Source organism: Schistocerca piceifrons, chromosome 4, assembly GCF_021461385.2.
Source record: "Schistocerca piceifrons isolate TAMUIC-IGC-003096 chromosome 4, iqSchPice1.1, whole genome shotgun sequence".
Taxonomy (NCBI): domain Eukaryota; kingdom Metazoa; phylum Arthropoda; class Insecta; order Orthoptera; family Acrididae; genus Schistocerca; species Schistocerca piceifrons.
The window spans coordinates 389,703,249-389,715,774 of NC_060141.1; the positions used below are offsets into that span (position 1 = coordinate 389,703,249).

At 42.3% G+C, this 12,526-nt stretch overlaps 1 protein-coding gene and 1 long non-coding RNA gene across 5 annotated transcripts in view; one reads left to right on the plus strand and one right to left on the minus strand.

Annotated features, from left to right (window-relative positions):
* Positions 1–12,526, minus strand: part of LOC124796256 (ETS-like protein pointed) — an 820,436-nt gene that overhangs the window by 100,912 nt on the left and 706,998 nt on the right. The window lies entirely within an intron of this gene.
* The window catches only part of LOC124796258, a 54,051-nt gene that overhangs the window by 24,397 nt on the left and 17,128 nt on the right, over positions 1–12,526 (plus strand). For both annotated transcript variants that reach the window (XR_007016733.1, XR_007016732.1), the window contains exon 2: positions 1,141–1,289. This is a non-coding gene — a long non-coding RNA (uncharacterized LOC124796258). The remainder of the gene's footprint in view (positions 1–1,140; positions 1,290–12,526) is intronic.

Below are 12,526 nucleotides of genomic sequence, written 5' to 3' on the forward strand. Positions count from 1 at the left end.
CGTCACATTGTATTTTTCATGTTAAGTAGAAGCCCACATTCGTTGGGTTTTACGTTCTAACTTACACCCTATGAATATATGCTGTTTCTAAGCATCCGCATATTGATTGTCTCGCTGTTATTGGTACGATTTGCTGAAAGATGCGAAGCGTCATATTAATAGTTAAAGAATTGTAATGTTCCGTTATTTTTATGTTATAACCCGTCTTTTTGAAAGTACGCCATTTTAAGGCAACGACACATTAAAGATTCATGAAAAACGTGTCGTTCTTGTTAGGATTTGTTATAATTAAAGGTCAGTTAATTATGTATCGGCGATTAAAGTTTTTGGGAGCTCGCAACGTAAAATACGAGGTCGCTCGTTGCAGAGCTTCAGTGTAGTGTAGTTTGCAGGGGCGCCAAATTACTGAACAGTGGGTAGAGGGCTAGCATCCTTCTACATTCAATTTTTTTCCCTTCACTTTCATGTTTTATAAAAGGTTGTGGAGCTTTCGTACGAAATTAATAGAAATAATTTCTGTAATGTCTGATGTTACGTAAATATAAGTGCGCTCTCTGTGAGTAGTAGTTTGTTCGATTTTGTGAAAGTCTATAAGCTGATGCTCCTACTGACTGGGCGTGTATGTTTTCGTCTTATTACATGTTCACGGACATTGCAGTTTTTATTTATGGATACCACAGACAGAACGACATCACTAGCATATGGACATGAGAGGAAATGTTGGTTTTAACAGATTTAAATTAGAAATTCTACATTCGTAAATTTTCGTGAACAAACAATGTTTTACGAGCCAAATAAAGCAGACAACTGCCGCTGGAGAGCGCAAAATCACGATAACCAGCTAGTCCCATGTGCCGACGGCGCTGTTTCTTTTGTCGTTGGATATGCCTTCCTCAGTGACGACGGCTTTAGCTGGTCGCTTTATCGTCACAGAGCAGTTCTCTGTTGCTTTGTATGGAGGCCACTGCATTCAAATTCTTCCTACCACGAACGGTCCCCAAGTCGCTAGTTATTGTTTTAACGCATCCATTATGTACATCTGCTTTTTCCTCTACAGTTTAGCATCTGTTACTGCAACCTGACTGCCCATAATGTGTGTTTTTGAATCAGTCCGTCATATTGTTTTATCTTCATTTGCAGGTTCATGAACGTTTCCAATACCCACGGCAAACAGCTGCCGGCTTGCGTCGGAAGACTCAGTACTGGCAGATGTCTACATGCAACCGGTTCGAACTCACGGTGCACCTCAGTGCCCAACGCTGATTTCCTATAGTCGCCAGTCTTGACAGGTAGCCTATCTTGCACATTTCCTTCTTCCTACACTGCAAAAATACAAGCAAACGTTTTAAAAAATATCAGCAGTTTAAAAAGTCAATGATGGTATTCAGATAAAAAACATGCAGAAACTAAGTACATAAGTAAACAAACTCAATAACTATTAAACTATTTATAGAATGACTGCTTGAACGCCCCATTGATGTAGGTTAAATAAATAAATAAAACATTTCAGGTTTCTTCGTTGTTTCTAAGACTCTTCTCTCGGTATGTGGGTAATTTGGAAATTGGACAACAGCACGGATAACTGCTAGTCTCGTATTTCAGCGCGGAGTGAAACTTAATCCCCCCCGCCTCCCCCATTTAAACATTCCGCATACCGGACAATAACTTTTATAAAATTAAATTTCATGATATAAATGAAGTTTGTACTTCATGTAAAATGGCAACAAGCAGAAAAGAAATGAGTGGAACAACAAAACGCACGTCTTTCTTGTAGGCTACGGCTATTAGCAAGCAAAGCAAGCTACGCGCGTTCGATGTGACATTGGCTGTACCGAATAGGCAGAAGCCTTCACGCCTCTGTGATTAATGGGCGGAGGACAACAGCCAATGGTGCGGCCGTAACGTAGCTCTGTATTACAGTCTTGCAACCCATTCTTAGCGCCTTCAGGTTTATATACATTTATAGACGATGTGTGTTAACAGCAGTATGAACAGCCCACGTAGCTGTCTTCCAGACGATTCGGCGTTCTACAACATTCTATTATAACTTTTCCTTGTTTGTTCTTCGCTAATTCCCATAGGGTGATCAGGAGTTTGAGTTACTTCCTTAATAAAATAACAGTAATTTTACAATACTGCCAGAAAATAACTATTTTCACGACGCAAACAGATGGTGCCACTTCAACATAATTTGTCATCATAGATATATTTTTCTGTTCACCAACATTGAGTTTTTTCATTATCTAAGTGTGCATTATTGCATTTAGCACGCCTCCGAATAATTTTTGATTAGGCATTTTGCAACAACTAAAAGATGGGTTTTGAAAGCAGTCAAAAGAAGGAACAACGCGAATCCCTGTACTTCTTAGCGGTCTATAACTTTCTGTTCTTTGTTTTGTCTTTTATTCTATAAAGGTATTTACCAAACTCGTTATTAAACTTCATACCGAAATGCGAGAGCCATTGGTGCGTTGTGATTTGAACAGTCCAGTACTCAATCATCGGAGAATCGATATTCACATGTTGAAGAAATATTATAGTTTAGTGTATAATTTAGAGCGTAGAAGCATTCATTCTGTTATTTCCCGTGAGCTTCGGAGAGAAATCGAGTGACTCGAAAGAAACACTTGCCACGATCGTGTTGCAGTTATTGATTTCCCAGGCATTAAATGGCATCTGTTAATGATGGTAACAACAATAATTAGGTTGCATCCGGAGAATGTAAACTGGTTAGGAGTCAAAATGATTTCTGAGTGTGTGTACATGTTTCAAATGGCTCTGAGCACTATGGAACTTAACATCTATGGTCATCAGTCCCCTAGAACTTAGAACTACTTAAACCTAACTAACCTAAGGACAGCACACAACACCCAGCCATCACGAGGCAGAGAAAATCCCTGACCCCGCCGGGAATCGAACCCGGGAACCCGGGCGTGGGAAGCGAGAACGCTACCGCACGACCACGAGATGCGGGCGTACATGTTTCACTTTGATCAAAGTGGCCTGGCTATTCTACAGTTACAACGGCTGGGTAATGGTGTTTGATGAGTGCAGAACTGTGGTGAAGCTGTAGCTAGCGTGTGCTGCAGCGGTCCCTGACTGCGGCGGAACTGGACAGATAGCGGTGGTCTGCTATCGCACAGTATCGCAATCCGCGGTGGTCTCGGGAAGTGCGCCTTGTCGCCGGAAGGCGCGAGTACAGTTGGGGACAAGCTTGTTGTACCACTGTACAGTCGCTGTTCGTTCCAACGATTCTTAGAGTTTTTCCAGGCCACGTCCTGGATCCCTATATTCTTCCGTCGTGAAGCCGTTGCTGTTTATTTAATAATGATAGTGTAGGCAATTCTTCGTTCTCCATACTGGCGCATGTCACCATGCGAAAGTAATGGTCACTGCAATACTTCTGCTCACCGCCGCCCCCGCCGCCGCCGCCGCACAGTTGAACGACTCGCCACGTACTGACGTCAGCGCCGCAGCCCTTATTCGGGAGCCCACGTGCCGGTCCCGCTAGACACGGCACGTCGCAGGGTTGATTGTACTCCGCTTCAAGGTGAGCACCGCAGCTCGATCCATCGCAGTACCACTGATACATAATAAAACAATCTGCGTGTGTAACAACAGCAAGAGCCACGTAGTATCAGCTTACGTATTAGGTGAGAAATATCTGCATCAGCTACAGATTTAAATACCTACGAAAGATACGAAGGGGCACGAACACTAAAATGAATTGCAGGGAAAGCGAATAGATTGCTCTGCAATTCTAGTGCGATTTTTTTAAGCTGCTGTTGTAATTTCCGGATCCATTTATGGGGTCGAAGGGAGGCGTGGAAAAAATTCGCTGCACGGATCGCAAGAAGTCTGTATAGCAGACAAGGAAGAAAGGTGTCAATGCTGTGGTTAAAACTCGAGTCGCATAACTTTAGGGAACAGTTATTCGAAGTGGATTGGGCACCAACTCTGGTGCCTCCTAGGTACGAGGGTCACTCCAAAAGAAATGCACACTATTTTTGTAAACATACATTTTTCATTCTGCATGTGTGAAAGTTTTACAGTGTGTAGATACATCCTTCCCGCTTGTTTTCAAACTTAGCTCAACCAGTTCCCGTGAGTGGCGCCGTCACAGCATGTTTCCAAGATGGCTGCTACACTTGACGTTCGTCAGAAGCAACCTGCTGTCATAGAATCTCTGTGCTGTGAAAACGAGACAGTGGGAAACATCCACAAGAGGTTGAAAAAGGTGTATGGAGATGCTGCTGTCTATCGCCGTACAGTTAGTCGGTGGGCAAGCAGGTTACGTGATGAAAGCGGGCACGTCAATATTCAGGATTGTCCTCGCAGCGGCAGGCCTCGTACTGCACACACTCCAGACAATGTGCAAAGTTAACGAACTGGTGACTGCTGATAGGCGCATCACAGTGAACGAATTGTCACGCTACGTTGGGATAGGGGAAGGAAGTGTTTGCAGAATACTGAAAGTGTTGGCGTTAAAAAAGGTTTGTGCCATATGGGTTCCCAGGATGTTGACAGTGGCTCACAAAGAAACAAGAAAAACGATATGCAGCGAACTTTTGGAAAAGTAAGAGAATCGTGGAGATGAATTTCTTCGAAGAATTGTGACATGGCTCCATAATTTTTCACCAGAGACGAAGAGGCAATCAGTGGAGTGGCACCATGCAAATTCACCCAAGAAAAAAAAAAAAAAATCGAAACCACACCTTCTGCTGGAAAAGTTATGGCTACGGCGTTTTTCCATTCCGAAGGGCTCTTTTTTATGACCATCATGCCAAGTGGAACCACCATAATTTCTGTTGCATATGTGACGACACTGAAGAAACTTCAAGCTCGACTGATACGTGTTCGACCACATCGGCAAAATCAAGATGTTTTCGCTGTTGCACGACAATGCACGGCCACATGTCAGTCAAAAAAACCATGGAAGCGATCACAAAACTCGGATGGACAACACTGAAACACCCGCCTTACAGTCCTGACCTGGCTCCATGTGACTATCATCTCTTTAGGAAACTGAAAGACTCTCTTCGTGAAACAAGGTTTGAAGATGATGACTCCCTTGTGCACGGTGCCAAACAGTGGCTCCAACAGGTTGGTCCAGAATTTTACCGTGCGGGTATACAGGCGCTGGTTCCAAGACGGCGTAAGGCAGTTGAGAAGGATGGAAATTATGTGGAAAAATGGTTCTGAGCACTATGGGACTCAACTGCTGTGGTCATAAGTCCCCTAGAACGTAGAACTACTTAAACCTAACTAACCTAAGGACATCACACACATCCATGCCCGAGGGAGGATTCGAACCTGCGACCGTAGCGGTCGTACGGTTCCAGACTGTAGCGCCTTTAACCGCTCGGCCACTCCGGCCGGCAATTATGTGGAGAAATGAAAATATTGTACATAAAGGATGTATCTACACACTGCAAAACTTTCAAACATGTAGAATTAAAGATGGATTTTAAAAAAATAGTGTGCATTTCTTTTGGAGTGACCCTCGTATATCCCCTTTGGTCCATGAGAATAAAATGAGACTAGGTCGCGTTTTTTTCTTCGCTCCGGACCTGAATGGGAGTAACTGATTTTGGTACAAACTATGAATAAGAAGTACATTAGATTATCCGCAAGACATCGTGTAATGCGGGGCGATACATGTTCATCTAAATACGTACTCAGCAAGCCACCGTATGGTGCATGGTGGTGGGTACCATGTACCAGTACTGGTCACTTCCTTTCCTTGTCCATTCACAAATGGACCGAGGCAAAAACAACTATCTATATGCCTCCGTACAAGCCCTAATTTCTCTTATCTTCGTGGTCCTTGCGCGAAATATGCATTGATGGCAGAAGAATCGTTCTGTAGTCAGCTTGAAAAGGTGGTTGTCAATAGTATACATTTTGCGTGGACGTACTTATCACAGGAAGCCTCTACTAGTAGTGATGAATGATTTCAGATCATGCAGGAAACACAATCTGTTTTCTATTCGTTTCATTTTCCCTCTTGCTGTCCCTTTCAACTATTTTTTGTTTGAATCTTCACTTAAAAATACTAACAATGATGTCTAATAAATTTTCTCATCGGAGCTGTAGATAACAGTTAACTCTATACTAAGTATTTTAGTCAGCAGATGTTACCATAATGCTACAGAAAATAAATTATAGGGGGTAGGGAGAGAGCCAACATTTTTTTCCATTTATTAGTATACACACATTTGTCATATTCCTTTTATTGTAAAGGAAGTTATCAACAAAGGAAATTAGCATATCAGCAAGTTGAAAATTGTAATTTTTCATAAATACTTTTATTAACAGATGATACTCATCTTTTGTATTTTTTTGTTACAACAAAATTCTCTAGTGCCGATATTTCAAACTAGTATTAACTCGTCACAAGCATTTGTATATGTAGTCTCCGTGGATACACGTTAAAGTTTCACGTAAACTGTTCACGGAATTCTTTGAAGTGTTTCTGTAGATTCTGTATAAAGTATTCCACCTAGTGCTTCCTTTATCACACTCATTTTGCAGTAGATCTGCCTCAGTGGATGTTAATCAAATATAATTATGGCTGATCCTCAAACATGGATATAAAATTCTGCTTAAAACTGCTGTAACAAGACACCGTCTGTATGCTACATGAAGGTGCGGTTTTTGTAGAGCTGGTACGACATCGGCGGAAACAAATTAAGCCCCACAGCGCACTCTTGTGTGGCGGGACATCACCCTGGGCAGGGAAGTAGATCAGCAGGAGAGAAAGTTGGCTTACCCCACGTCAGACAGCCGCATGCCGCGCCGGGCAGTAATAACTGCCTGATGCTGATACTCGGTTGCCGTCCTCAATAACAAAAGATTGCAGCCTTCCTGTAACCGCAATTACACCAGTAGCTGTCGGATCGCCTTCTAGAGTTGTAGCGCTCGGGAACAACTACAGCCCACTGCTTTACTGTTCTCGTTGGAGAGCAAGTCGTGTGGCTGCAGCAGCCTACGCCGGGATGCAAAATAAAACACTGTGGAGACGCAGGGCTGTAAAATCTCCTCTTTTTGTCGGTGGTCATTTTCAGGATAATTACTTCCATAAATTCGTGTGCTACAGTGTTGTTCAGTACTCATTCACAACCAGCTGTGGGGAAGAAGATTGTGCTCTTAATTTTACGTTCGCGTATAACGACCCGCCGGACACGTATTTTAAACACGATGCTTTTGACTTGGGATTAATTATCACAAACTGCACGTATCTCATGTTGCTTCACAAGGTTCTGTTATAGGAGGTAACCACATAATTCAAATAAAGTGTCATGCTACAACATAGCACAGGGCGAAAACGGTAGTTACGGTAGTCAATCAAGCATCAGTTTTATAGTTCTTCAGCGTGGAATCCCCCCATGAACCATGGACCTTGCCGTTGGTGGGGAGGCTTGCGTGCCTCAGCGATACAGATAGCCGTACCGTAGGTGCAACCACAACGGAGGGGTATCTGTTGAGAGGCCAGACAAACATGTGGTTCCTGAAGAGGGGCAGCAGCCTTTTCAGTAGTTGCAAGGGCAACAGTCTGGATGATTGACTGATTTGGCCTTGTAACAATAACCAAAACGGCCTTGCTGTGCTGGTACTGCGAACGGCTGAAAGCAAGGGGAAACTACGGCCGTAATTTTTCCCGAGGGCATGCAGCTTTACTGTATGATTAAATGATGATGGCGTCCTCTTGGGTAAAATATTCCGGAGGTAAAATAGTCCCCCATTCGGATCTCCGGGCGGGGACTACTCAAGAGGACGTCGTTATCAGGAGAAAGAAAACTGGCGTTCTACGGATCGGAGCGTGGAATGTCAGATCCCTTAATCGGGCAGGTAGGTTAGAAAATTTAAAAAGGGAAATGGATAGGTTAAAGTCAGATATAGTGGGAATTAGTGAAGGTCAGTGGCAGGAGGAACAAGACTTCTGGTCAGGTGACTACAGGGTTATAAACACAAAATCAAATAGGGGTAATGCAGGAGTAGGTTTAATAACGAATAGGAAAATAGGAATGCGGGTAAGCTACTACAAACAGCATAGTGAACGCATTATTATGGCCAAGATAGATACGAAGCCCACACCTACTACAGTAGTACAAGTTTATATGCCAACTAGCTCTGCAGATGACGAAGAAATTGAAGAAATGTATGATGAAATAAAAGAAATTATTCAGATAGTGAAGGGTGACGAAAATTTAATAGTCATGGGTGACTGGAATTCGGTAGTAGGAAAAGGGAGAGAAGGAAACGTAGTAGGTGAATATGGATTGGGGCTAAGAAATGAAAAAGGAAGCCGTCTGGTAGAATTTTGCACAGAGCACAACATAATCATAGCTAACACTTGGTTTAAGAATCATGAAAGAAGGTTGTATACATGGAAGAACCCTGGAGATACTAAAAGGTATCAGATAGATTATATAACGGTAAGACAGAGATTTAGGAACCAGGTTTTAAATTGCAAGACATTTCCAGGGGCAGATGTGGACTCTGACCTCGATCTATTGGTTATGACCTGTAGATTAAAACTGAAGAAACTGCAAAAAGGTGGGAAATTAAGGAGATGGGACCTGGATAAACTGAAAGAACCTGAGGTTGTACAGAGTTTCAGGGAGAGCATAATGGAACAATTGACAGGAATGGGGGAAAGAAATACAGTAAAAGAAGAATGGGTAGCTTGGAGGGAAGAAGTAGTGAAGGCAGCAGAAGATCAAGTTGGTAAAAAGACGAGGGCTAATAGAAATCCTTGGGTAACAGAAGAAATATTGAATTTAATTGATGAAAGGAGAAAATATAAAAATGCCGTAAATGAAGCAGGCAAAAAGGAATACAAACGTCTCAAAAATGAGATCGACAGGAAGTGCAAAATGGCTAAGCAGGGATGGCTAGAGGACAAATGTAAGTATGTAGAGTCTTATCTCACTAGGGGTAAGATAGATACTGCCTACAGGAAAATTAAAGAGACCTTTGGAGATAAGAGAACCACTTGTATGAACATCAAGAGCTCAGATGGAAACCCAGTTCTAAGCAAAGAAGGGAAAGCAGAAAGGTGGAAGGAGTATATAGAGGGCCTATACAAGGGCGATGTACTTGAGGACAATATTATGGAAATGGAAGAGGATGTAGATGAAGATGAAATGGGAGATACGATACTGCGTGAAGAGTTTGACAGAGCACTGAAAGACCTGAGTCAATACAAGGCCCCCGGAGTAGACAACATTCCATTGGAACTACTGACAGCCTTGGGAGAGCCAGTCCTGACAAAACTCTACCATCTGGTGAGCAAGATGTATGAAACAGGCGAAATACCCTCAGACTTCAAGAAGAATATAGTAATTCCAATCCCAAAGAAAGCAGGTTTTGACAGATGTGAAAATTACCGAACTATCAGTTTAATAAGTCACAGCTGCAAAATACTAACGCGAATTCTGTACAGACGAATGGAAAAACTAGTAGAAGCCGACCTCGGGGAAGATCAGTTTGGATTCCGTAGAAATGTTGGAACACGTGAGGCAATTATGACCCTACGACTTATCTTAGAAGCTACATTAAGGAAGGGCAAACCTACGTTTCTAGCATTTGTAGACTTAGAGAAAGCTTTTGACAATGTTGATTGGAATACTCTCTCTCAAATTCTAAAGCTGGCAGGGGTAAAATACAGGGAGCGAAAGGCTATTTACAATTTGTACAGAAACCAGATGGCAGTTTTAAGAGTCGAGGGACATGAAAGGGAAGCAGTGGTTGGGAAGGGAGTAAGACAGGGTTGTAGCCTCTCCACGGTGTTATTCAATCTGTATATTGAGCAAGCAGTAAAGGAAACAAAAGAAAAATTCGGAGTAGGTATTAAAATCCACGGAGAAGAAATAAAAACTCTGAGGTTCGCCGATGACATTGTAATTCTGTCAGAGACAGCAAAGGACTTGGAAGAGCAGTTGAACGGAATGGATAGTGTCTTGAAAGGAGGATATAAGATGACCATCAACAAAATCAAAACGAGGATAATGGAATGTAGTCGAATTGGGTGATGCTGAGGGAATTAGATTAGGAAATAAGACAAAGTAGTAAAGGAGTTTCGCTATTTGGGGAGCAAAATAACTGATGATGGTCGAAGTAGAGAGGATATAAAATGTAGACTGGCAATGGCAAGGAAAGCGTTTCTGAAGAAGAGAAATTTGTTAACATCGAGTATGTGTCAGGAAGTCATTTCTGAAAGTATTTGTATGGAGTGTAGCCATGTATGGAAGTGAAACATGGATGATAAATAGTTTGGACAAGAAGAGAATAGGAGCTTTCGAAATGTGGTGCTACAGAAGAATGCTGAAGATTAGATGGGTAGATCACATACCTAATGAGGAAGTATTGAATAGGATTGGGGAGAAGAGAAGTTTGTGGCACAACTTGACTAGAAGAAGGAATCGGTTGGTAGGACATGTGTTGAGGCATCAAGGGATCACCAATTTAGTATTGGAGGGCAGCGTGGAGAGTAAAAATCGTAGAGGAAGACCAAGAGATGAATACACTAAGCAGATTCAGAAGGATGTAGGTTGCAGTAGGTACTGGGAGATGAAGAAACTTGCACAGGATAGAGTAGCATGGAGAGCTGCATCAAACCAGTCTCAGGACTGAAGACCACAACAACAAAAGTAGTGAAGCTGCTTATCGTCTGCCATTTGATTGGTCACTAACGCTGAACTATATTTTAAGGTACTTCTGGCCAATGTCTGGAGAACATAAATTTGGAATTAATAATGACCATGTTATGTGCTCTCAGATACTTAACTTAAGCGTACTGTCGGAAGTAGTCTGTTTATCTTTTTACAGTAGTGCTCTCACAGTCATGATTTCTGTTCGACCAAGGGTACGGATCTAATTAGTTAATTACATGTATTCTTTTAATTTCGTTCTCGATAGGGACAGTTCTGCGCCTGAGACAGAAGAGTACAAAATTCTTCAATTGATAATTGCCATCTCTAACAAAGGAAGCATATACTCAAACGCTCGGCGAGTTCGGTCGTATTTCGTACCATGTTAGTACGTACCTATGCATCAACGTAAAAGGCAACTGCTCTAATACGATATGCTTCTCTAGCGTTTACGAGAAATCAAGGTTCAAAATTTACCGAGCCTTTTCAGTGCCACACGAGAGAGCCAGTCTTCGACGAGTGGCGTTTGCATAACCGAGTAAGGCAGCAGATCGGAAGTCGACCCGAACTGCGTTCGAGACATGAATATTTTTCCTTTATAATCTTTCCCCAAATACTTATATCGTAACAACAAATCCCGTTTCTTCGGAAAGAGATAAAAAATAATCGTTTTGGTACATACGTGGCGAGGCACAGTTGAGATGTAATAAGGAATAGTGGTGAAATTAACATTTTTTTTATCTTACAAAGTTATCGCAGTTACGTCATTACACTTTCAATTCTTCGTAGTCACTGGTAGACTAGAATCTAATTCTAAAAACATGAAAAACATGGTACAGACTAGCACCAAAAATATTTTATGAATGCCGCTTCTTGACACCAACATTTTATTTTCTATAATAATAGAGGGAAACAAAACACCTCATTAACACTTGAATGTACGTGGCCGTTTCAATGTAGGTACGAATAGCAGGAATTCTGGAGTTATCAACTGATACAGAACCAGGGGGTGAAGACTAATGCAGTCTTCATACAGTTGATACTGCCGCGAGGTGTGACGTATGCAGCGTCGCAAGGCTCATGTGCTACGGGACGCCAGTCCAAATCCGACCGACGGCAATTATTTGTTATTTAGTACTTATCGTTTCTGAGAGGTTCTCGGAAGTTCTTATGTTTGTATATTCCGGAATATTTGATATCTATATAAACAGCAGTACTCTCCGTTCAAGTTGATTTCTGTTCTGGCTGTACTTTCGCATTTGTACTCGATTCTGGTTAAGAAATGACATTGTTTGCCGGAGACGCCGGGCACTTCAAAACATCTACCATCGCCGTGGCTTCAATTAGGTAACGTAACAGCCGCCGCATACACGGACGCGACCCGGAATACAAGCAGTACGTTGTTCCCATGGTCGATATATTTAGGACACCAATAGATTCCAAGCCAGCAGAAGGTCAGCTGCACATCAGGCATTCACCAGTGTTGCCTCGAGATGCTGGTCATGACACGGCGAAATGACAAAGGATTCGCCCGGATCGTCAAATACAGCAGATGGGACGACATGATGTGTTTGGCAAATGTGTACTTTTACTTGAGACGGCACAGTTGAGCAGTGGTTCAAGAACAACGAAGAGCACTCAGTAGATAGGGTAAATTCCAGACCGAACTGAAGAAAATCTTTGGCGATAATTAGCAGCAAGTCCGCTTATCGGAAGAACAATTGGACAGGGGGGAACGACAGTCCTACATACGCAATTTTTTGGTTCTATACCACATTGTGAATACGCTAACAAAATCTCAAACTTGATTTAAAGGAGTCGCTGAGGACGTGTGCCAAGCTTTTCCGATCAATGATATCACTCTGGCTCTA